We start from the raw sequence: 26,144 nt of genomic DNA on the forward strand, positions 1-26,144 counted from the left end.
CTATAGCATTTGTTTATGCATTTATAGATGTTTCTTCTTCATGTGAATAGTATTGGAGGTCATAGGAACACAGATTTAGAGCTAGGAGGAAACTGAGAGACCATCTAGACTGATCCTCTCATTTGGTAAAGAAAAAAAAAAGGAAGAAAACAAGCATTAATTCAGCACCTACAATGTGCCAGGCCCTTTACAAATATTAACTCAATAGCTCTGGGAAATAGTTGCTTTATTATTATCCCCATTCTACAGATGAAAAAACTGAGACAAGCAGAGATTAAGTGACTTTCCCAGGATCACACAGCTAGTAAGTATCTGAAGTCAGAATTGAATTTAGAATTGAACTCATTGCCCTACCTTGCTGCCTCTAAAAAAGAGAGAACTAGAGAGTTGTTGTGCCTTTCCCAAGATCATAGGTAGTAAATAGCCAAGCCATGATTTGAACCCAAATCCTCTGACTCATAATCCATCAATTTTCTACCTTCCTGAAGTAGTGATAATATCTCTACCTACTCAATCTATATTAGTGAAAAGAGAGAAGGAAAGTTTTCTATAGCTCAACTCTTGTTGTTTAAGACAAAAAGGTTTACTCTTTCACATTTTTTCCCTTTTCATAAAGTATTCCTTAAGTAATCAGCATTAGAGAAAAACAAATGATTTTACAACTTGGATGGAAGTGGTGAACCAAGGTTAGCAATGATATATATATATATATATATATAGTCAGAGAAGGACAAAATATAGTAATGTGCTGATGGTGTGCTTTTATTCAATAACCTGCCTTAATGATTATTTCTAAAGTGAATCAGTTTCTAGGGAATCAAGAGAACCCTATTAGCAAAGGAGACAACTTTGCACAAACAGTCTTAAAAAGCTGCAAAAGAGCCTTTAAAAACGATCTGCTACAGGAAGATATTCCCTACAGAGTTGACAGAAAAAGCTTGTTTCTGTCATCAACACATTCCATTGAGTCAATAAAGCCTGTCCAATTCCATGCCAACAGTGTTGCTTAAATGTTGGACTTTTGTTTTGTTTTTACTTAGTTTACTGAAAATGTTCCATGAAAAGCCTGCTCAGATGAAATTGTTTTATAAATAGGAGGGGACAAAATGGCAACATCTGCATGCATAGCATCCCTAGTTCTTACTCTGCCACTCCCTTCCAGAGGGCCCTTGAGTGAGTCAAGTCATGGAATCATAGGATCTGAGAGCTGGAATAAGCTTGGGAGGTCATATTCCCTACTCAATGTAGGAACTGCATCTTCATAATCTCTGAAAAGATTTCATCTTGTTGCTTTTACTTAAAAACTTCTGGTGATGGAGAACTCACCATGGAAAAAAATCTATATCAGCTCTAATTAGTAGCAAAATTACTGATGAAATTTAATTCAATTACACTATTATGTACCTTTGATAGGAGCTGGAAGAGAAACAGTTTATATTGGATGTGGTTCTGTTTTCAAATAGCTTATAGACTAAAAACAGCATATAACACATAGAATACATAAAAATATGCTAAGATGATATGAGTCAATATGACAGGCTGTGAGCCTTTGTAATTGGTAGGATAGAGGTGCCTTCAATGAGAGTATAGATGGGAAGAGGAGAGGTTTTCTACAAAGGCTTTTGACAAATAGACCACTGTGGCTGAAGTATAAAATTTGCATCAGAGTAGTGGGAAAAGTAGGGTGGACCTGGTTTGTGAATGATCTTAATGCCGGGAAAAATGCTTTTCTTTGGAGGTCAATAAATGGTTTGAGCTATCCAGAAGGAAGAGTAACCCAGGGAAGGTGTGAAGGATACATTGAAGTCGGGAGAAATAGGAAGATGACTGGGTTGGCTAGGTGGCACAGTGAATAGAGCACTGGCCCTGGAGTCAGGAGGACCTGAGTTCAAATCCAGCCTCAGACACTTAACACAAAAAGTAGCCGTGTGACCTTGGGCAAGTCACTTAACCCCAACTGCCATCCAAAAGCAAAAAAGAAAGAAATAGGAAGATGAGATAGGAGGCAATAATAATAACTGAGGGAGGTGACTATATGGGCTAGTACTGGGGCAATGGTACAAATAAAAATGAAGGAAGAAATGTGAGAGATACTATGGAGTGCAAATACAGGACTTGGCAACTTATTAGAGGTGGGCTAAGGGAAAGAAAAGAGTCAAAGATAATAAATATTAAAGATTAAAACATCAGAAACTGGATGTTACTGGAAAAATGGTTAAATCGTTGCAGAGAAGAATGTGTTTTGAAAGATTACAAACTGGATTTTAGGACACTTGAGTTGGTAGTGCTGCCTGGGCATAGATGTTCTGTAGGAACATGGAGCAGATGTGGGTTTGGAACACCAGAGAGAAATACAGACTGGAGATAGTGATTTTGAAGTTTGGGTAGAGCACGAAGTATAAGGCTGTCACAGGAGAGATAGTAGAACAAGAGAACCCAATAAAGGACAGAATTCTGGAAGACACTTAAAGAGCATGGAAGAGGACCAGGGTCCAGCAAAGTAGACAAACAAGGAACAGCAAGAGAGAGACAGAGATACAGAGACAGAGATATAGAGACAGAGACAGAAAGACACAGAGAGAGAGATAGGAAACTATCTGTATGGTGTTACAGGAACCCAGAGAGGAGAGAAAATGCAGAAACAGAAGGTGATACACACATATAATATACATATATAGATATGCACACATACACACATATATACATGTATATACATATACACACATGCACATAGACACACAGTCTCAAAGAAAGGAAGAAGAAAAATTCTGAGTAATCTCGTTGGATTTTGTAATAGGGAGTCCGTTGACAAACTTTAAGAGCAATTTTATTAGAGTAGAGGAAGTAAAGTCAAACTTTATGGGAAGAGAAGGGTGATTACTGAGGATTCAGTCTTTTAGTTAAGATTAAATTTTTTGAGAAAGTTGAGCTGTTAAGGTGAACAGAAATATTTTAGAAATGGAAGAGACTATACTTTTAGTTTATTGCTATGGAAACTGAGGCCAGAAAGCTTAAATCTCTTATCTAAGATAGTATAGAAGAAATTTTAGTGAAAGCAAAAGGCAGATTTTAATGTGACTGACAGTAGAAGGGAAAGGACTTGTATGAGATTATGGTCCCAAAGCATCATTTCAAAATACTGCATCTGAGAGGTTTTTCAGTTCTATAACAAAGACTGAACCCCATATCTAGAATACTTTTCCTCCCCATCACCATCTGCCTTCCATGGATTCCTTGAAATTTCAGATGAAGACCTACCTTCTGAAAAAAACTTTTCCTCAATTACCTTATCTGAATGCTTTCCCTCTGATACGACTCCCAAGCTGCCCTCTGTATATCTTGTTGGTATATGATTGCTTACATATTGGCCCTCATTAGACTGTGAACTCCTTGAGAGCAGGTACTGTTTCTTGCCTTTTCTTGTATTTCGTGACTTAGCACATTGCCTGGTAGGTAGTAGGTACTTAAGAATTTCTAGTTTATTGATTGACTGATTCTAAGATGGTGAGTTATGACTGAGACTTTGACACTGTACATCAGAAGTAGAATGGGGATTATATAGACTCCAAATATGTCTCCCTGTAACTTTTATCTATAGCACCCACCTCTGATAGTGCACAATTTTCCCTCTTTAAATAGTCCCCTTTTTAGTTTTGGCTCCTCATAAACTTAGAAATTAATTCTTGCTGCCTATACTGTCCAGACCAGGGCTACCTGCTACTCCCATCCAACACAATAAAAATCCAGTCTCTGAACAGTACTATAATTTTCTCCACTTCTCTGAAAGAACAGAACTGGTGATGTGTTTATTTATATCCAGATTATTCTCTGGCAATAAGATACCTATAATGTGGTGGGCATACTGATTTAAAGACAATTGTTTCCATGGTTCAGTTCCTTCTTCACCCTTATATAAAACCTGGCCAGACTATGTTATTAAGACTATGAATTCCAACACAGCAAGGATTTTCTTAGCAAAACTGTCTGTCTCCCACAATGCCTAAGACAAAATCATACACACCAAATAATATGAATTGAATCAAATTCCAATCACAAATATTGTCCAAATATTTGCCTGCTAACACATGTGATTATCTCTTGATATCTTAGAGTGAAAGTCTGAGGAAGACAACTAGAGCTTCCTCTAAGGGGGGGAAAACTTATTTGAGCTAATGATTAATTTCTTCAACTTATTGAAGCATTATTGATACCTGTAGGAAAAATTAGGCTTTTAAGAAATTGGGCTCGTGACCCTAAAGTTAACATAAAGATGAACTCCATTAATAGACTCAGAAGAGTAAAGGTAGACTCTGTCCCCTTATGTATTTTACAGTTGCACAGCTCAGAGGACTGACTGATCCATAAGCCCGACAAGATGGCATCTCCCAGGGGCACCAGAAACCCGCTGGCAAAAGAGGTACATTTTTGCTCTTTGTTAACAATGTCCTCTTCTTGCTGTGCTGTTTTTAGGATCATATAATCAGTGAGGTGGAAATGACCTCAGAGACACAGCACAACTTGCTCATTGTTTTAAAATGAAGAAAATAAGCCCCAGAGACATGAAATAATTTACCTTAAGCCTGGACTAGCACCCAGAGAAAAAGATTTTTCCTCAGTAGCAAATATGGGCTTTAGGACTGAACCAATGTTACTCCTTTAAGCAGTTTGCCAAAGATAGCTCATTTATCTCTTGTGACAGGGAAGGCATTATCAACAGTACAATCACTTCCAACCTGGAGTTCCACTTGAACATTGTGTTTTCATTAGGTAAGTTAATGACATGGGAAACCTCCTCTCTGAACTGCAAGGCCCGTAGACCACATTCTTTTGTGCCTCTTAAAGTTTTCAGATGAAAAAAGGAAAATTAGGCCAAAATGAAACTTATATTCTTGAGATCGTAGAAAGGTTTGAACAAAAGATCTTGAAAAGTAAATACGCATTACAAGCATTTGTCCTGTCCTTGCGGACTTTTCAGTTCTCCCACATGGAGGTGCTGCCACGAGCTGGGTTGGTTCAATCTCCAAACCACTGCACTCAAAGGAGCAAAATTCTTACCACAACCCAAGAAATTGCCGATCAAGTAGTTTTATTCTCATTCAGAATAAGATCAGGTTATTCAGAAGATGGTTCAGATCAGCTCCTTCAGAAGGTGTTTCAAACACCAGCACACAGTTCTCCTCATGAGCACTTTTTTTGTCTTTTTGTTTTTTTGTTTTTTTTTTTTGCAGAGAGGAAGGCAGGGCAATTGGGGTCAAGTGACTTGCCCAAAGTCACACGGCTAAAGAATATTAAGTGTCTGAGGTCAGATTTGAACTCAGATCCTCCTTACTCCAGGGCTGGTGCTCTATTCACTGTATCACCTAGCTACCCCACTGCACCACCTCTCCTTGTGAGCACTTTTTCTGCCATGTATAGTCTTAGGGAACTGCCTAGAGGCACTAGCGGGGTGGGGAACCTGTAGCCTCAAAGCGACATGTGGCTTTCTAGATCCTCAATTGTGGTCCTTCAGGTCCAAGTTTTACAGAACAAATCTTTTCACTATGTTGATTTGTTCTGTGAAGTTTAGGTTCAGTCAAAGGGCCACACTTGAGGACCTAGAGGGCCACATGTCACCTCAAGGCAGCAGGTTCCCATCCCTGAAAAACTTAACAGGATCATCTAATCAGTATGTGAAAGAAGAAGGATTTCAACCTGGGTCTTCTGAACTCTCTATGATTCTTTTGAGTAGGCAATCTAGGCCATCTTTTGTCTCAATTCTTACCTAGCCTTTAATTATGGAATGGGTGTTACCTCAGACAAACTGAGACATGGGAAAGACCTTTGCTTAAAAAGATCACTGTCAGGGTGGCTAGGGGCACAGTGAATAGAGCACCAGCCCTAGAGTCAAGAGGACCTGAGTTCAAATCTGGCCTCTGATACTTAACACAAACCTAGCTGTGTGATCTTGGGCAAGTCACTTAACCCCAATTGCCCTACCTTTCCCCCCCCAAAAAAGCAAGAAAACCAAACAAACAAAAACTGTCTCCCACTGCAACCTGGCCATTGCCAATCATCCTGACCTATGTCTTGCTACTAGATGACAGAGCGGAGGACAGAGTGAGGGCTGAGTACAACTCAAATCCAATTCACTTTGAAGTCAAGACATCACCCTCCAGATGACATTGGCCCTCTTTGAGAAGGAAGGACAAACATCAAACAACTAATGAACCTTAGAAATTGAGTCCAACCTGTTTATTGTACAAATTAGGAAAATGAGGCTTCCAGACTTGAAATTGACTTGCCTAAGGTCAAATCTAAAACCAAGATCTCCTGAATCCTAGAGTCATTTCTTACCACAATGTCTCCCTCAAGGCTTGATTCTATATGATACACACATGTATATACAAAAACATGCACTTTTGCAGAAAAGATCTTTGAGTTAAGCTTTGATCTTTAAGGTTCATTTTACCCCTAAAATTCCATGATCCTAAATAATTTTTTGAATAGTTTGGTACTTACATACTTCAAATTAAAAAGATAAAGAGAATGCTCAGTGGAAAGATATAATTATTCTAAGAAATTATTTTAAAATGAGACTTCAAGAAGAGAATTAGAGAATATTATAGAGGGGACCTTAGTAACTACTTAATTGAGCACATATCTGAAAAGGCACCCTCACTATAATTGTCTTGCAACCCCTGCTTAAAGACTTGGACCCATTGTACTTTGAGGCAGCAATTCCATTTCACATAAGCTCTAATTTTTTAGAAGTTTCTTCCATGAGATAAATTTGCCTCTTTGCAACTTCTACCCAGTGCTCTTAGTTCTACCACCAGGGGCCCTACTGATCAAATCTAATCTTTCTTTCACATGACAATCCCTCCAAAACCTGAAGTGAGTTATGATGTCCCCCTGTGTCTTCTTTTCTCTGGGACAAATACTTCCACCACTTTAGTTCCTTCAGTTTATCCTCATATGACATGGATATGATGCCGTCATCACCTTGATTGCAAAAGGAGAAGGTCAGTTATATTATTAAATGAGGTTGTTCTCTCTCCATTGACACTATGTAATACACAAAATGTAGCCAAAGGGTGTTGAGTCAGATTTAAAGAAGAACTCCTGATCACAGGTGATCAAAGACAGAAAAACTCTCTTCCTTAAACAATCTATTTGCAAAACCTTTCTTTGGCAAGTACAGTACTGTCAGGCTGATGGGGGCAGGAGATGCGAAGCCCTTTGATGATCCCAGCCAGTTCCATTTTTTTTTTTATGAATTTAAAAGCCTTGACCTCCCACAACATAGTTCATCTAGTTCCTTTTTCATTAAGATAGTATACACAAAAGTCATCCTATATTTTGAGGCTGTAAAAGTCATCAGAAATCATAAAGCACATTGATTTAGGAATGCATTTGTGGATGGCACTGAGGTCGGCTAGAACCAAATATAATTACTATGTTGTTTCCTCCCCACCTTTCCCCACCAGTAACTAATGGGTACCCGGAGCACAAAAGGACAAATGGAGGCTAAAAATGGTAGCAATAAAATCTGTACGTTAGAGCTCATCTCACAACAGTGAGCAGATTTATGAACATTTTATGGTTATCAGCCTAAAACCAACAAAGTAATGTGAGGAGGGAAAGACTGAGGGGAGGGATAGTTGCAAGAACCTAGTTTGGGAAGAAATGAAAAATGATTAGTCTTGGGACAGTAAGAAAAGCTAGTCATAGTGATCAAAGATAAATCGTGTGGGTCTTGCTCCTACAAAACTAGATTTAGAAGTGAGATAAGCTGTTAGCAAAATAATTCTCACTTCCTTTGCTTGGCCTACCCAATGATGCATCTTTATTTTGAGTACTGACATGGAGAGGTGGGGGGTTGGAGGGCAAGATTTCCATTAACCTTTTTATTCATGGGCCTGGAGAAAATATATTCTTTCTCTGTTATTTAGCTTCTTCAGCGCTTCAGATAATAGGTGGGTGCTCCCTTTCAGACAGGAATCAATTGGAACTATGTTATCTTTGCTTCTGATAAACAACAGGTCTAGTTGCGAGCTGCTGCCATTGCCTGGTTCCCTTCATAGCAATTAAAGTAGCTTTAACCACATTAACTCTGGATTTTTCCCTTGCTCTGATGACTTGCAAACTTAGTCAAGGGCAGAGAGTCTAATAATTTCATGTTATTTACTGGTACCTGAGAAACTATTCCTGGTCTCAGTTTCAGGAGCATACTCCCAGGCTTTCAGGTATCAGCAAACTACAGTCTGTCAGCCAAATATAGCCCATGGACTGCTTTTTTGTTTCTTTGTTTTTTAGCAGGAGCTAATTTTAAACAAATTTTGAATAAAGTTTTATTGATGTAAAAACATAAAAAAAAATTCCTAGCTCTCAGGCAGCACCAGATTTAGCCCTCTGTCATAGTAGGCCTTTGGTTCTCAAACGTTTTAGTCTCAAGACTCTTTTACACTATTAAACTTTATTAAAGATCCCAAAGAGCTTTTGTTTTTACTGTTACAACTATCAATGCCATATTAGAAATTAAAACTGATTATTTTAAAAGATTTATTTATTAATTTATTTAAAATAATAACAATAAAGCCATCACATGTTAACATAAATAATATTTTTTTTTCATAAAAAACTTTAAAATTTCCAAAACCCCCAAATTTAGTTTGAAAAATGGCAGTTTTACATATTTTTTTTGCAAATCTCTGCAATGTTTGGCATAATAAAAGATAGCTTGATTCTCATATCTGTTTCTGCATTCAATCTGTCACAATAAGTTTTTTTTGTTGTTGTTGAAAGTTATGAATAAAATACATCTTTGCTCAATATGTAGCTGTAAAAAAGCAAGGAGTAGTTTAATGGGCTAATAATGTCTTAGTAGTATGAAAAGAGTTTGGACCTCACAAACCTCCTGAAAGGGTCTTGGGGACCACCAAAGGTTCATGGACCACACTTGGAGAATTGCTGCTTTATGTGAACCATATTCCAGGGTGTTTACACAGCTCACCTTCCACCAACTGAGATACGGCATGCAGGATACCATGTACTTCCCAAGAATGCAAGAACATGTACAAGAATTTCTTCTCAGTGGCAAAACTTCATCATTAGAGCCTTATCAAACCTTTGAATTTTAAACCATTTGAATAAGGCTGGATGTCAAGAGCTTTTTAGAAGTTAATAAAGATAATAGGTTCATGCAATGAAACTAAATATCAGAGGATAGAATGAAAGAATCTAGCCAACAAGGTCTTCTCTCCATTGTGTATTTAAAATGGCTGTAACCTGATTCACAGGGCTCTCTTCCTCCCCTATACTCTTTCCCCATTAGCTATTTAGGAAAAAAAAAGTCCAAAATATCATCATTCCATTCCATTAGCTTAAGGCATAATCTCCTGTAGTGTCCTTATAAAATGAAAGTACTCATGAAAGATCAAGATATGCTGCTAAGGGCTAAGGTTTCCTGACAAGAGGCATTAAGATCTTAGTAGGATCTTCTGGTGTGTCAGATTATCCTGTTACCTAGGAAGATTCATAGAACTTTATACTGTAGAAAAGAGGAAAATTTTGAGAGGATGAAGAAGGAAAGTTTTGGTTCTAAAGAATATTATGCTACTTCAAAGGAAGGCTTGGGTGGGGTGATGCAATGGAGTCTCTAAAAACCTGAGGGGTTAAATTGGGGTAAAAAAAAGTTGGCAAAGAATTTCTTTATCATCCTTCTACTGTCCCTTTGCAGGATTATCCTTTTTATTCACTTCACATATGATAGATTAGAGTTTTAAGTCTAGAATAGGGAAGACCTGAGTTCAAATCTGAATTCAGATTATTTACTAACTCTGTGGCCCTGGGTGAGTCACTCTAAATAATGCCTGCCTCCATTTACTCAGCTGTAAAATGGGGGTACTAATAATACCCCTACCTCCTAGGTTTGTTATAAAAAGGAGATATTTGTAAAGTGTTTAGTATAGTACATGTCACATAACAGATGCTTAATGCTTATTCCATTATTTCTGTCCATCTTGGTCAAATCAATTTAATAATTTCTTTCAATTATTAAAATTGTGACCTATCTTTGCCTGCCCATCTTGTGCAACCCATGTCAATGTGCTACCATCATCATAGTGGTTGCAGCCAACACGGTAGTAGACTTTTCTCTCTCTTGACACCACTACAGTTTGTAGGTATGGGAAGCTTGAGGTGGATAAAGTGCTTTGAAGTTTCCAAAAAGCAATCCAGCTTGCTTTCCTCCCCCTTTTCTATTATGGACACATCCAATTTTTCACGTGTATTTTCTGTCCCAAATATAAACACTGTTGGGCAAGTTCAATAACATATAAATTAAGATATTGGAATCAGTTTGAATCAAAATAATAGACCTTCTTCATCCATTTGGTCTTTCCTGTGTAGATGAAGTGGCCAAATTCCTTTAAGTGATTGTTTAGGAAACTGTGCAATGTCTCTGCATTTAATAGAAAGTCATTCTCAAACATAACAATTAGAAGGCCTTTACTAATCTCTGTACTCGATCTTCTCCATTATGGTGATGACTTTCAGAGAATATACCAACTGTCTATTTTACTTTTTACGAGGCAGCTGGTGGTACAGTGGACAGAGCACTGGGCCTGGACTAAAGAATATGAATTCAAATCTGGACTCAGATTTTGGCATGTGATCTCTGTTTGCCTCAATTTTCTCAACTGTAAAATGTGGATAAAAATACTACCTGCCTCTGAGGGTTATTGTGAGAATCAAATGAGACAATAATTGTAAAGTGAATACCTGGCAGGTAGTAAACACTACATAAATGTCAGCTATTATTATGCCTTCCATGATTTTTTTTTGTTTCTTTTGCTTCATTTTGTTTTGTTTTTCCAGAGGGTCATTGAAGAGGTATATTTCAATTGTTAGCTCTTCTAAGGAATCTTAAATGATCTTGATAAAGGGGGTGAAAGATATCATGTGGTTAGAAAAAAGACTGTAAGTTGTTTTATAGTATCAAGTTGGTCTTTCCTGTGTGAATGAAGAGGCCATATTATTTTAAGTGATCCTCTGGGAAGTTCTGAAGGATTCAGGGGATCTGGAATATCTGGAGGATCATTACCAACAAACAATAAGCACAGTAAGATCTTGCAGACTCTACATTTTTCAGTCAATTGTGTGATGGTAAATGTTGTCTATTGTCAAATATCATTTCTTCTCATAAGTCAATGATTTTTCATATGCTCCTTAGAGAAATGGGATCCTTAGAGAAATTGGGATCACAAAACCAAACCAAACCAACAAACAAACAACAAAAGACCAACTGGGTTATATACCAGCTCTACCATTTAAAACAATTTGCCATAGGGGATCAAGACCTGACTTGGGATCCAGGAAGACCTGGGTTAGAATTCTATCTCAGACTCATACTACCTATGTGACTGGGCAAGTTTTTCTGACCACTTGGTGTTCTAGGTAACACTTTAAGACTGTTGCTTTCAAAGAAGGTGCCAGCCTGCACTGGTAAAGGGAATTTCTGAGTCTGGAAATTCCCTTTATAAATTAAATCAAGATCTAGGCACTATCCCCATTTCCCCATCACACTATCATATGCTTCTTTCCAGCAGATTGCAGAGCGTATTTCAATGTGCCCTGCAAAATCCATGTTGTCTTCATCAAATTATGTCAGACTAAATTGTAAATGAAAGACTTAGGCAAGTCTGTCCAGCCTTCTAATCTTCAATTTCTTCATCTCCAAAAAATGTCAAAACAGTACCATCAACCTACTGGTTGTTATAAAGATTATGCATGGAAAGCACTTTGTAAGCTACATAGTACTCCCTTTGTAAACTTGAATTATCATTGTTATTAAGAAACAAAGATTTACTTTAGAAAAGACAACCAGAGTAGTTTTCACCTAAATAATACATGATCTAATATAAACACAGTAACAGTCTTTGCTACTGGCATGTCTAAGCTAAATGTGGGGTGGTATATTGGATAGTGTATCAGATGTGTCATCAGGAAGACATCAGAACTTGTTTCTGACATTTACTAGTCATATGACCCTGGCCAAATTACTCTTTGAATCTAAGTTACCCAGTCAAATAAAATAGGCATAACAATAATACCTATAGGACCTGTTTCATAAGATTTTTGTAAAGATCAGAAAAAAAATGTTGCATAAAAGGCACTTTGTAAACCTCAAAACATACCAGTATATTACTACATATTGACTGCCCAGCATATGTAGAAGGCAGTACCACTATAAGGGAAATGTAAAAAGAGAGTTAGAATTCTCATATCTGATTTTTTAAGGGGAAACTCACTGGGGATTCTTGGGCAGGCATCACCTGATGAAACACCCAAATACTCTGATCAGACTAGTAACTTTGTTAACCTGGATAGCTATAGGGATGGAAGATCCCAAAGCTGTTTTTCAGCTTCAATTTCACTCTCACACCTCAACCCTCATATGACCACACTAATAAAAAAGAAGTATTGTAGTAAAGTTTTGAACTAACTCCCATATACCATTTGGACAGACACCCAACCAGCAGCACTTCTTAAACTGTGGGTTGTAACCCCCAAAAGGGTCTCAAAAATTTGGCGACAGTAAATGGATGAATGCCCAATGAGCAAAAATTAATAAAAATCAAATGAATAATGAAGCGGAGGTGTTTCTGGCAGTGCTTTCCCATGTTGCATAGTGCAACTTCACTGAAGTCTTCTTTCTGAACACAAAGCATGCACACTTTGCACTATGTATATCCTCAGGCCATGCAATGCCAATAAACACTGCTAAAACTCAAAAAAGAGTTGCAAGTGGAAAAAATTTAAGAAGCCCTGCACTAAGGTACTACTGTTTCATGAAAATGTCAAGTTCATAGGACCACAAACTTAGTGTTAGAAGCTATCTTGGAGGTCATCTAGTCCAACACTATTATTTTACAAATGTGGAAACTGAGAAAGAAATTAAATGACATGTGTGCTGTCATAAATACTAATTGACAAAGGTGGGATTTGAACCCAGGTACTTTCATTCTAAATCCAATGCACTTTCCCCCATACCACTTTCTTTCTCAAAATATATGATCAAGGGGCGGCCAGGTAGCACAGCGAGTAAGAGCACCAGCTCCAGTGTCGGGATGACCTGGGGATCAAATCTGGGTTCAGATACTCAGCACCACACCCAGAAATAACTGGCTGTGTAACCTTGAGCAAGTTACTTAACCCCGATTGCTTTAAAAAAAAAAAAAAAAATATATATATATATATATATATATATATATATATATATATGTATATATGATCAATAATACCAGCACTGAGTCTGGAAAAGCTCTGAGCTTGATATAAATCTTATTTTTGTTTCAATATGTTTATTTTCAACTTAATTCCAAGGTATGAAATACCTTGAAACAACAAATTATACTTCCCACCACAAATTTGTGTTTTCTTATATGCTACCAGAGGTTGGCAAATTCCAACCAGCAGGCCAAATCCTATACACCACCTATTTTTGCATGTAAAAATCATTCTTAACTTGAGGGTCAAGCAAAAACAGAATGTGGGCAAGATTTGACCCTTAGACTATAGTTTGTCAACCTCTGCTCTGTACCATGAGACAGAAGTCAAACCTATCTTTCCCTCTTCCAAAATGCTATGTGACCTGCTGCCTCTTCCAGGAAGCCTTTTATAACCATATGTTGTTGTTGTCATTATTGCTGTTTGTCCTTCATTTTCAAATACAATAACATCACAATGTTGGAATAAAAATAGTGGATGATGGATGATGTCTTGACTTGTGCATGAATTGTATTTAGTTGACACAGAGTTGCTCAAAGTCATTAGCCTCACTCTCTCTTCCTGAGTCATCGGATAAGTCCAGTGGCAGAACAAAAATTAAGACCACTGGCAATGGCCCAAGAAGCAGTGGATAACCTTGGAGTCTCTAGTATCTAACCAAGCTCTAAACACTCCATAGCACCTGCTTCAGCCACCTTTGGGGCCATTGGAACAAATTGTTCTCATCCACCCATTCTGTCCTGGGAAGTCTTCACATGTTTGGAGTAAACACACCTTTAATGCACCCACAGGATTAAAGCCTGTCAGTTACCCTCAACCGGTTTAGTCCATATGTTGAGATGGTTTTACCAGGGTGTGGTTACTGCATGTGCTATAGCTTCTTGGAGCCACAGGTGAGAATTGGGTGAAAAGTAGACACCAAAGGTAGATAAGCAGCCTTGAAAAGAACTAGGCAAGCCCTCACACCAGAGAAAGACTAGCATGTCTGGTATAAGGGATAACCATATATCTGAAAAGGAACAATACTTCAAGCACTACATGACATATAATAGCATATGTTAATGTACCAGTTCTAATAAAACATCCTCAAGAGAATGCAAGGTCCTAGAGGACAGGGATTGTTTCAGTTTTTTCTCTCTATCCCTTATGCCTAGTACAGGATCTGGAACATAGTTTGTGCTTAATAAATGCTTATGGAATTGATTTGAACACAATTTTTTACATACTGTGACAATGTGTGGTTTGCCATTCTTCATTCATGCACAGCTGGGTTAAATTATATATAGTAATTGAATTAAATTAAATGAAAGATTAACATCAGAGAGCTTCAAAAATTCTCCTAAGAGAAGTATACATGGGAGATGGCTATTCCTATAAATTCAATTTCTGACTTTTAAAAATAGTGAACTTTAATAAGCTGTATATGTTCTCCATGGTGCTTTTCCATTGCCTCCCTCACTCCATATTTATTATTGTTAAGGATGTTTACATCAAAATGAAGTCTATTTTCCAAGCTTTATAAGCATTCTCCTGCTGTTTATTTCACACCTGCTATCATAATCCTTCTTTGATGGTGATATTCGTGGTTACCTTGGAAATGATGATATCATACCATGGCAGAAGCACCTGTCATGACAAAAATTTTCCTTTCTGAATATTATAGCTGGTATCTTATGAGGCTGAATCTGGCCCCAATTCTGAGTATACTATGGGAAAATGCCAATAACTAAAGAGTTTGCACTCAGAAAAGTCACCCACTAAAAGAGAGAAAGAGAGAGAGAGACAGAGAGACAGAGAGACAGACAGAGACAGAGACAGAGAGACAGAGAGAGACTTTATTGACTGTAAAACTTCAAGAAGGAATATACTGTTCAGAATATACTATTCAAAACTGAGGACTGGCAACCATGGTATCATTTTTTTCCTGTTCATCACAAGAAAAGAAGAATTAATATCATATTAGACAAAAAATGCCCTGCCAAACTTGCTGGAGCTGTGGATGCACATTAACATTTTTTACAGCATGGCTGCTCAGTCTATAAGGTTTTAACTTCCAGCTGTTTGCTGTCAGAGAGGTATTTTAGAAGCTTAAAATAATCACTGATGTTTTTCAAACTAATAAAAAAAGTTAAATTTTAAAAATTGTTAAAATTATTAAATACTTACTTTGTATCAGGCACTGTGTTAAGTGCTGGGGATAAAAAGAGAAAGAGAAATAGTCCTTCCCCTAAAGGAGCTTACTTCTCACTTACTTTAATATCATCTCATTCATACCTGTCATTTTGCAGTTAAAGAAATTAAAACACAGAGATATTAAGTGATTTTCCCAAGTTCACACAGCTCATTTAGCCACAGAGCCAGGACTCTCAGACTCCACATTTTCTTACCATCATCACTTAATTAAAGAATTCCTTCAGAAGTTTTCCTAGAATACAGCATTCAAAATAATATTGTATCTGAAAAATTCTACAACAATTTGTATATTCAATACAATGTTTTGTAATTATATTAAATGTTTTCCTCTTTGAGTCATTTAAATTCCATAGCAAATTTAAATTAGTTTTACTAAGACTTCAAAATACAGGAGTGATTGCTTTGGATCATTTTCCCCCCATTTTTTAAAATAAATGGCAAACCACTCCGTTATCTTTGCCAAGAAAACCCCAAATGGGCTCATCAAGAGTCAGACATTATGAAAATTAATAAACAAACATATATATGTCTGTTTGTACATGTATGTATTTATGTGTGTATATGCATGTACGCGTGTGCATTTTAGACTATGCTTTTAAGATCTAGCCTTCATTTCTGCTGTACTAGATGTCTAAATCTTGAAATAGTGCCATAGTACAGTGCTGCAATGCCTAGCACTTAATAGGTGCTCTTGTTGAGTGAATGAATGAATAATAAAGTTAATACTAATATTGTCTTTTAAAATGTTAACTAAAATAGATTCAGACCTCTATTTTTTAGAAGGAAACCATAAAGAATGGAATACACCCCCTCCACTCTTCTTCACAAAATTTGTATTTTATATATATATATGTATACACACATGTATATAGATATATAAAATATATACATATATTAGTATCAATATGTGTGTATAGAGATATATAAATAGCCATATATCTATAGACATATACATGTTAATAGCAATATACAGATAATCCACTATTCAACCTGATTGCAAAATAATGGATTCTATTCTGCCAACATGAAGAAAGGGAATGGACACACTGACTCTGTTCTATATTCGCTCTCTTTATTCTGGGGGGAGCTGATCAGATTAAGAAACATATAGGAGCTTTTATCTCCCCATTATCTTGCCTGCTTCTAAATGGGTTATCTAAGGACACAACTTCCTACTTTTAGAAATATAGACAAACTCAACTACAAAACCATTTTAAGTGCCTTCCACGTGCAGAAGCAATGGAGTGTAGTTGATAAAAGCTGCTGGACTCAAAATAAGTACCTGGGTTCAACTCCTGCATTTATCACATACTGGTTGTGACTCAGGGCAAGTCACTTAACCTTTCAGTGTTGTTGATTAGTAATTTCATTGTTTCGGACTCTTTGGGATCTCATGGACCATAGCATGCTGTCCATAACAGATTTTTGTTTTGTTTGTTTGTTTTTTGCAAAGATATTGGAGTGGTTTGCCATTTCCTTCACCAGTGGATTAAAACAAACAGAGGTTACATGACTTGCCTAGGGTCACACACCTAGTAAATGTCTGAGGCTGGATTTGAACCTAGGTCTTCCTGATTCTAGACCCAGTGTTCAATCCACTGTGCTACCTACCTGCCTCAACTTTTCATTTGTCTAAGGCAATTTGCTAAGACTAAGGTGTAGAGAAAGTTCCAATTTGCATTAGTAGAAGTAATTTCCTCCCTTGAAAGTTCCCTATAGCAATGAAATTACAAGTCCATTCCCTTATCAACAAACACAAAGCACTATACTAAATGTTTATGATACAAAGACAGGTAAAACACAGGACCTGCCTTCAGATACATATGCATATCCACATAATACATACAACTGTATGTGTATATATGTATACTCTCTGTCTTTGTCTGTTTCTCTTTCTCTCTCTCTTTTCTGTCTCCATCTCTCTTGGTGGATGTCTCTCTGTCTCTCTCTCCATATATAGATAGATTTTATATATGTGTGCGTATACACACATATATACATGCGTGTATATATGCATATGTCTATATGAACCTATGTTTGTAAATACACATACAGTTGTTTCTCTGGGATAGTTTCATAAAAATCACAATGGTGGCAAATTACAGAGAATAATTTACTAACCTGATCTCTTGAAAGACAGGGAAATGCAGGATTCAAAATCATTACGAATTTTGTAAGAGGACAAAGGTTCTTAGCTATAAAGTTTTAGTACTTTTCCTTTCACACTAGAAAAATGCTCTCCAAATTTACAAAATCTAAAGATTGAAAATTTAAAGTTTAAAACAACCATTCCTAAGTAACCTATTAAAATAAATGTTTTCCCCCAAGATAAAACACCATGCCACTCGGCAGTGATTCACCTTCTCCCGAATGCTTCTTCACCTTGACTACGCAATTTGCCTTCTTCATTTGAAGATTCCCCAGAATTCCAAGATTTTTGATGGGAAAAACAAAACAAAAATACTTTAAAATAGTTAGTGATTGGGTTAAGCTCACTGCCAGTGCCTCTGAAACTTCAAACAAAAACTTGGAAAATTTAATCTCCAGACTTTTAATTCTTTGAATGTTAAATAGCATTCATTAGGACAGTCTCAGAGATGAGTCTTACAGTTGCTAACCATTATTTTATTACAACTGGGAAGTTACAGTAAGTGCATATAAATTCATTATTATCTTAATTTTGTAAATGAGGAAACTGAGTCTTTGACAAATTAGGTAAAGGAGTACCCAGGGCCTAGTGCCTATCAGAGGTGGGATTTGAACCCTGGTCTTTTTGAACTCTGGTTCAAGCTTGAACACTTCAATCTCTAGACTTTTCCTTAGTATGTGTTCAGAATTTTACACTTATTGACTCCAAATGATATGATTGGAGAAAGAGTTGTTTAATACTGCTCCCTCCTGCCCTTTCCTGGAATCCTATAACTTGATATAACCCACATACATCAAGTGGTTAGTAAGATGTTTTGAGTTCATTCTAATTTTGGAACCAAATATTTTTTTATATAAGAGAAAGGATAACAGTTTTAGGGTTAGGAAGAACCATATCAGGCTTAAACTATCTCCTTGAAAACTGTCATCCTTGCTTTATTCCCACCATCCATTATGTTATATATGCTAATACTTTCTCTATGAGAAATCCTCTAACTTTGTTTTTATGAATATAATTTTATTAATGTACTCCAATAATGACATGTTTTAATATAAATTTTATGAATATAATTATTTGCTTGTCTTCTCCATTAGAATGTGAACTCCTTGAGTTCAGGGACTCTTTTGTCTTTCTTGTATCTCCAGTACTTAGCACAGTGCTTGGCACATAGTGAACATTTAATGACTTGACTTGGTATGTTTTGTATTCAATTGTCTTGACCTTATTGTGCTAGTGGCACATTTAAAATGAAGAACATTTTTCCTTGTGTACACAAAATTCTCTAGTATTCTTACTATCCTTGTATCTATTTCATATACTTATTTTATGTGAATAAGCCATGAGGGAGAAACTGAGTGAAAGTCTTTGCCAACAATCAAAAAAGGTAATACATATATTGGTAACTTATTTAACAATTATTTAATCAATAATTTTTCTCTTTGCTTTTTCTACCATGTGTGGTAGAAAAAAAATCCACCAAGTCATTTCTACCATGGTGGCATTTTATGTCTGGGTCTTTATGGGTATTCCTTGATAGCTTCATCTTTTCTTCTATGCTTCTTACCATGAAAAAGGTTGCTCTCCCTATGTGATGCTTTGTATATGTTTTGAAATGTTTTTACACTTTCTATCAAATACTGTATGTGTGTATATATGTGTATATATGTATACACACATCCTTTTCACAAGTATTTGAAACTTCAGTGAAGTTTTTGGTCATCTATTCCATTATCAGATATAATTTCTGAACTCATTAAGTAAAGTTTATGAATGATATTAGGATCTTCAACATTTTTCTCTTTAGATTTTAGTTTCTCCTCAATTTCATTTCATTTAATCTAGTCTTAAAGGTGAAGCTTTTTCTTTTTAACGATTTCCCTGCACTGGTCAGCAAAATTATTGTGTGACTTGGAGCTGAGGGTACCTTTGACAAAAAGCTAAATGAAGTCTTTTCTATGACTGGTAGGATATTTCACATTTTTAATGATATAATATTGATGCATAATTTAAATGTCCATATCTTCAGTTCATTCCTGTGTACTCATAGCTTGTCTGCCTTTGTGATTGTACCATGTGCACTAAAACATTTCTACAGGTAGACTATTTATTACTATTTCTGATTTGTTGAGATATAACTTGTCTTTCTGTGGTAGCACATACAAAGGGGCATCATTCACTCTACCATCCTCCATGTCAAGGTGATCATCACAAGAATTTTGAGTGGGGTCAGCCTGCAACCTTACAAGGCCACATCTATTTCTGAGATGGATAGAATAAGATTTATCACACTGGCCTGAACACTAATCCAATCAATGGTATTCCCAGAGGCTAATGGCCAATATTTCAAGATTTCTGCTAGACCTTCATACCTGCCATTATGACCTCAGGTCACAAAAAATCCTTGCTCTTTATCATTCTTGCTGTCATTCCCTTCTTTCCCATCCCCCCATCCTATCCTAACTTCATGACACAGACAGTGACTTGGATTTTGAGAGGGTTATCATCATTATTTCATTACCATTCCAAGTTTTAGTCACCTAACTTGGAAATAGTTAAAATATTACTACTGTAAGTTTTCCATTTAGGCCATTGTATTCTGTAGCACAACTTACCAATATCCCTTTTCTTATTCAAATGCTATTTATTTCAGTTCCTATATCTTTAAGAGCCCATGAAGTATGTAATGATAAATCCCTAAGGTTAAAACACATTTTGATGGTCAATGCAATAGGAGTCCCTATGTCTCAGCCTACTACCTAAGGACTATCTCTATTGCTATTATATTGCAGGTAAGGTAACTGGATCCCTTCTCTCACAGACCAGGGAAGCAAGCTTCATATTCCCTAGATGTTTCAGGATAGAAAGGATAGATCTTTCATTGCTCTCATTAAGTGACTCTTATGGCAGCATAAACATATGAAGACTAGCTAATTCCTGCACTAGAAGGACACAGTTCCTGGAAAGCTGTGTTGAGTTGAAAGTGCTAAGCATAAAATAGGTGTGAATTGAATGGAAGATATTGATCTCTACTTTTCCTTTTGAGCTGCATATCATTTACAGCTTTCCATTTTCTGATGCTTCCAAGTTGGCTTTTCTTAGCAATTGTAATCTGTTAAGGCCTTCCTCCTCATCTTTGCCTCAAGGAATGCACTTTATAGAAATCCTAGTACCTTTCAAAAGGTGTCATCTCCTACATGAGGCCCTTCCTGACTATTAGCACCACTCTTTCCTCTAGTTCTAAGAATGATCTCCTTTGTCAATATTTATTTCACTTATATAAATTTCGAATTTATTTTTGGAGTACATGGGACTTTCCCATAGTAGAATAAAGAGGGACAGGGGTGGAGTAGAAGCACAAACTTGATATGGGCTCCAGCTCCAAAAAATTCCAATACCAGTAAAAAATGACTCTAAACAAATTTTAAAGCTACAGAACCCACAAAGTGAGAGAGAGAAACAAATCTCCCTCTGAAGACAGCCTGCAGGCCAACAGGAAAGGTTTATCACAGCGTGCTGGGAACTGAGCACAGTCCCTCAGGAGCTGCACAGTTCCAGCCCCAGGGAAGCCCTGACCAGCAGTGGACAGAGCAGACTTCAGGAGAGTGAATAACCAGCAGCTGTGGCAGCTTCCAGACATCTCAACTCATGAACACCAAAGTAAAGGTCAGGGTGGAACTTTGTTGGAACAGGAGTAGAAGGAAGAGTGAGATTTGGCTGCTGTCCCCAGGCCGAGAAGAGGGGCAGAAGTGCAATGGCTGTACCACATGGCTGCCTCAGGAGCCCCTGGTCTGCAGATTGTAGAGGGACCAAGCAACCATTCAGAGGGTAAGCACTCTTGCTTTAACCTGCTTAGATCTGGATCACGGTCTTGGGTGGTGATCCTGGGGTTTGTGACCAGTGATCCAGAGCTTGTAGGGGCTGTAGGAACAGTGCCCTCCTAATAGCTCTAGCAGTTGTGAAAAACCCAATGATTTGGGACAAAGCTCTTTCCATTCTGGAAGCAGAGTTCTACCATGACAAAGAGCTCAAGGGTCAAGTAATTGGCTGGCAACATGAGCAAGTACAGAAAGCACAAACAAGACAGAATCCTTTTTTGAAGACAAAACGTATCAAGGCATGGAGTGGGAGGAAGACAAAATTCATAACTCCTGCATCAAAAGCCTTCAAGAAAAATATGAATTGGTTACAGGCCATGGAGGAGCTCAAGAAGGATTTTGAAAATCAAGTAAGAGAAGTGGAGGAAAAATTGGGAAGAGAAATGAGAATGATGCAGGAAAATCATGAAAAGCAAGTCAATAGCCTGCTAAAGGAGACCCCAAAATACACTGAAGAAAATAACACCTTAAAATAGACTAATTCAAATGGGAAAAGAGGCCTAAGAAGCCAATGAGGAAAAGAATGCCTTAAAAAGCCAAATTTGCCAGATGAAAAAGGAATTTCAAAAATTCACTGAAGAGAAAACTCCTTCAAAATGAGATTGGAGCAAATGGAAGCTAATGACCTTATAAGAAATCAAAATACTATAAAACAGATCCAAACAAATGAAAAAATAGAAGACAATGTGAAATATCTCATTAAAAAAAAAACAACACTGACCTCAAAAATAGATCCAGGAAATATAATTTTAAAATTATTGTACTACCTGAAAGCCATGATCAACAAAAGAGCCTAGATACCATCTTTCAATAAATTATCAAGCAAAATCACCCTGACATTCTAGAACCAGAGGGAAAAATAGAAATTGAAAGAATTCACTGATTGCCTCTTGAAAAAGATCCCAAAGAGAAAACTCCTAGGAATATTATAGCCAAATTCCAGAGTTCCCAGGTCAAGGAGAAAATACTGCAAGCAGTCAAGAAGAAATGATTTGAGTATTGTGGAAACACAATCAGGATAACACAAGACCTAGAAGCTTCTTTACTAAGGGATCAAAGGACTTGGAATATGATATTCCGGAGGTCAAAGGAACTAGGACTAAAACCAAGAATAACCTACCCAGCAAAACTGAGTATAATGCTACAGGGAAAAATATGATCATTCAATGAAATGGAGTGTTTTCAAGCATTCTTGATGAAAAAATCAGAGCTACACAGAAAATTTGACACTCAAATACAAGAAACAAGAGAAGCATGAGAAGGTAAACAGGGAAAAGAAATAATAAAGAACTTATCAGAGTTCAACTATTTACATTCCTACATGGAAAAATGATAATTGTAAACTCATAAGACTTTTCTTAGTATGAAGATAGTTGAAGGGAATATGTGTGTGTATGTATACATACATGTATCTCTATAGGAGGGTGTACGTGTATATAAATATAGATATGAGTGTGGACATATATATGTTCATGTATACACAGACAGAGGGCATGGGATGAATTGAATATGAAGGGATGGTATCTAAAAAATAAAATTAAGAAGTGAGAAAGGAATTTATTGGGAGAAGGAGAAATAGAGAGATAGTTTAGGGTAAATTCTCATATAAAAAAGGCAAGAGAAAACTGTTACAATGGAGGGGAAGAGCAGGAAGGTGAAAGGGAATGGGACAACCTTACTCTCATTAAATTGGCTTAAGGAGGGAATAACATACACACTCAACTGGGTATCTTGCCCTGCAGAAAAGTGGGGGGTGGGGTGGGCGATAGGAGGGAAGATGATAGAGGGGAAGGCAGATTGGGGGAGAGGGTAGTTGGGAGCAGGCATTTTTGAAAAGGGATAGGGTCAAAGGAGATAATAGAGTAAGAGGGATCCAGGACAGGATGGAGGGAAATATAGTTAGTCTTTCACAATATAACAATTATGGAAATGATTTGGGTAACTGCACATGTACAACCTATATTGAAATGCTTGTCTTCCCAGTTAGGGCAGAGGAGGAGGGAAGAAGGAAAAAAATTTGGAACTCAAAGTTTTAAAAACAAATGTTTAGAAAAATTGTTTTTTACATGTAACTGGGAGGTGAGATGTACAGGCACTGAAATATGGAAATCCATCTTGCCCTACTAGAAAGTTGGGGGTGGTGGTGATGCTGAAGGATGTAGGAGAGAGTAGATTGGGGAGGGAGGTATTCATTAGGCTTGCTTTTTGGGGGGGGTGGGGGGGGGAAGACAGGGAGAAAAAATTGTAACTCAAGATTTTGTATAAATGAATGTTGAAAACTAAAAATAAATAAATTTAAAATAATAATAAGAGATTATGAGCAAAAAAAAAAAAAGAATAAAGAGGGGCAGGGACTTTTTTGGTTTGTGTCTTTGTAGCTTCAGCACCTAGAAGAGTGCCTTGTACATAATAGACCCTTAATGAATACTTTCTGATTTGAAATGAGTTGAAGAAGCATACCTTTTCTATTTTGACAATTATCTATACTTGCAAATGTCTTTGCAGGGACCCTAGTACAACCAAGGAGGATTGAGCTCTCAAGTCCTCATCTTCTCCTACCATATTCCTCACAAATCTACTTGGTGCCTACACTAGGTCAGATCACAATTATTGACATATCTCTCCTTTCCCCTCCCTCACTCCCAAGGCCGCCCCCCCCCACTAATATTATTGCTGAAAGAGTGATCCATGACTATAAATAAACAGTGCTTCATAGCTATTTCTACACTTCAGGGCTGCTGCTTACCCAAACCACATCCTCCAGCTTTTGTGCATTGTCTTCCCCCATTAGAATGTAAGCCCTTTGAGGGCAAGAGTTATGTTTCATTCTTGTAATTATATCACCTGTAGTTAGAACAATGTCTGGTACATAGTAAGCAACTGATAAATGCTCTTTCTGTCTGTGTGTCTCTGCCTGTCTCTCTCTAGCTAGCTATCTTTCTACTGATGTCTTGCTTTACAATTGTCATGTAATAGAAGATTATGTAAAATTTTCTAGAATTCTTTTTGGGGTATCTGACTATATTCCATAATACAAAATCTCTAATAATATGCCTCCAAAACTGGGATCTTAACCTGTTGTCAAGAACTTTTTATTTTATATTTTGAGAACAGTATTTCAATATAATTGATTTCCCTTGTATTTTCTCTATGTATTTTATTGCATGAATCAATAAACATTATGCTGAGAAAGGATCCACAAGATTCACACCAAATGTGCAAAGGAATCCATGATATAAAATTAAAAAAAAAAAGGTTAAGAACTCCTGCTCTAGAGCAGAGCCTAGTGTGAGGGGTGCGGATCCCAGAAGAGGCAGTATCGGCCAGGGCTGGGGCCGAGGACTGCGGGAAGGCAAGGGGAGAAGCGATAAGCATCCCCGGCCTAGTTCCTCGCTTCGGCGCCAGGGAGCAGACGTGGCCCAGAACCTGAAGGACTTCGCCGGGCGGCTACCCGCCGGGTCCCGAGGCATGGACATGGCGCTGAAGCCGCTGCTCGGGGCCGGGCCGGGGCCTATGGCGTCCGAGAGTCCTACTGTGGAAGGTGGGCAAAGGGACATTTTTTTTTTAACCGAATTGGGAGTGTACAACAGGACACCATCCTCGCAGAAGGACTGCATTTCAGGATCCCCTGGTTCCAGTACCTCATCATCTATGACATTCGTGCCCGGCCCCTCAAGATCTCTTCTCCCACAGGTCCCAAAGATCTTCAGATGGTGAACATCTCCCTTCGAGTTCTCTGCCGACCCAATGCCCTGGAGCTTGCCCAGAATATACCAGCGCCTAGGGGTGGACTATGAGGAGCGTGGTGCCCTCTATCATCAACGAAGTGCTCAAGCGTGTTGTAGCCAAGTTTAATGCCTCACAGCTGATCACGCCGAGGGCCCAGGTGTCATTGATGTTCGGGGGCAGCTGACAGAGCAGGCCAGGGACTTCAGCCTCATTCTGAACGATGTGGCCATCACAGAACTGAGATTCAGCAGAGAGTAAACAGCCGCGGTGGAGGCCAGGCAAGTAGCCCAGCAGGAGGCCCAGAGGGCTCACTTTCTGGTGGAAAAGGCAAAACAGGAACAGAGGCAGAAGATCGTCCAAGCTGAGGGTGAAGCTGAAGCTGCCAAGATCCTTGGGGAAGCTCTGAACAAGAACCCTGGCTACATCAAACTTCGGAAGATCGGAGCTGCCCAGAACATCTCTAAAACCTCATCGCCACATCTCAGAACCGAATCTATCTCACTGCTGACAACCTTGTGCCGAACTTGCAGGATGAAAGCTTCACTCGAGGAAGTGACAGCCTCATCAAGGGCAAGAAATAGAGACGTCCTCCTGACCTCAAGAGAAAGGTGATCTCTTTCTCCCTGAGTTAGTCTTGGATGACCCGGTAGATGGGTTCACCTCCCTCACCCCACCATCATGTGACTTTCCTCCACCATCACCCACCACCCCTTCCCCACTGGTTGGATAAACGAAGACTGACAGGTGTTCCTTTCTCTAATCCCCCACCCCATATTTTGCTGGGGGCCTGGGGTATACGGACTGTTTGATTTTTCACTGATTTCCTCTCTAGCTGCTTTCCCTCTAAAGCCAGGAGGAGATAACAGGTATCCCAGGAATTCTCAATACATTTTTATTACTTAAGTGGAAAAAACAAAAAACAAAAATCA

At 37.8% G+C, this 26,144-nt stretch overlaps 1 protein-coding gene and 1 pseudogene across 9 annotated transcripts in view; one reads left to right on the top strand and one right to left on the bottom strand.

Moving 5' to 3' along the window:
* The window catches only part of RIMS1 (regulating synaptic membrane exocytosis 1), a 412,074-nt gene that overhangs the window by 329,323 nt on the left and 56,607 nt on the right, over window positions 1-26,144 (bottom strand). The gene's annotated exons all lie outside the window — the stretch shown is intronic.
* On the top strand, window positions 4,376-25,911 carry LOC138145420 (prohibitin-2-like; annotated as a pseudogene).

This window comes from Petaurus breviceps, unplaced genomic scaffold, assembly GCF_028583685.1.
Source record: "Petaurus breviceps papuanus isolate PSGF00001 unplaced genomic scaffold, PetGlider_PUasm1.0 90734, whole genome shotgun sequence".
Classification (NCBI taxonomy): Eukaryota; Metazoa; Chordata; class Mammalia; order Diprotodontia; family Petauridae; genus Petaurus; species Petaurus breviceps.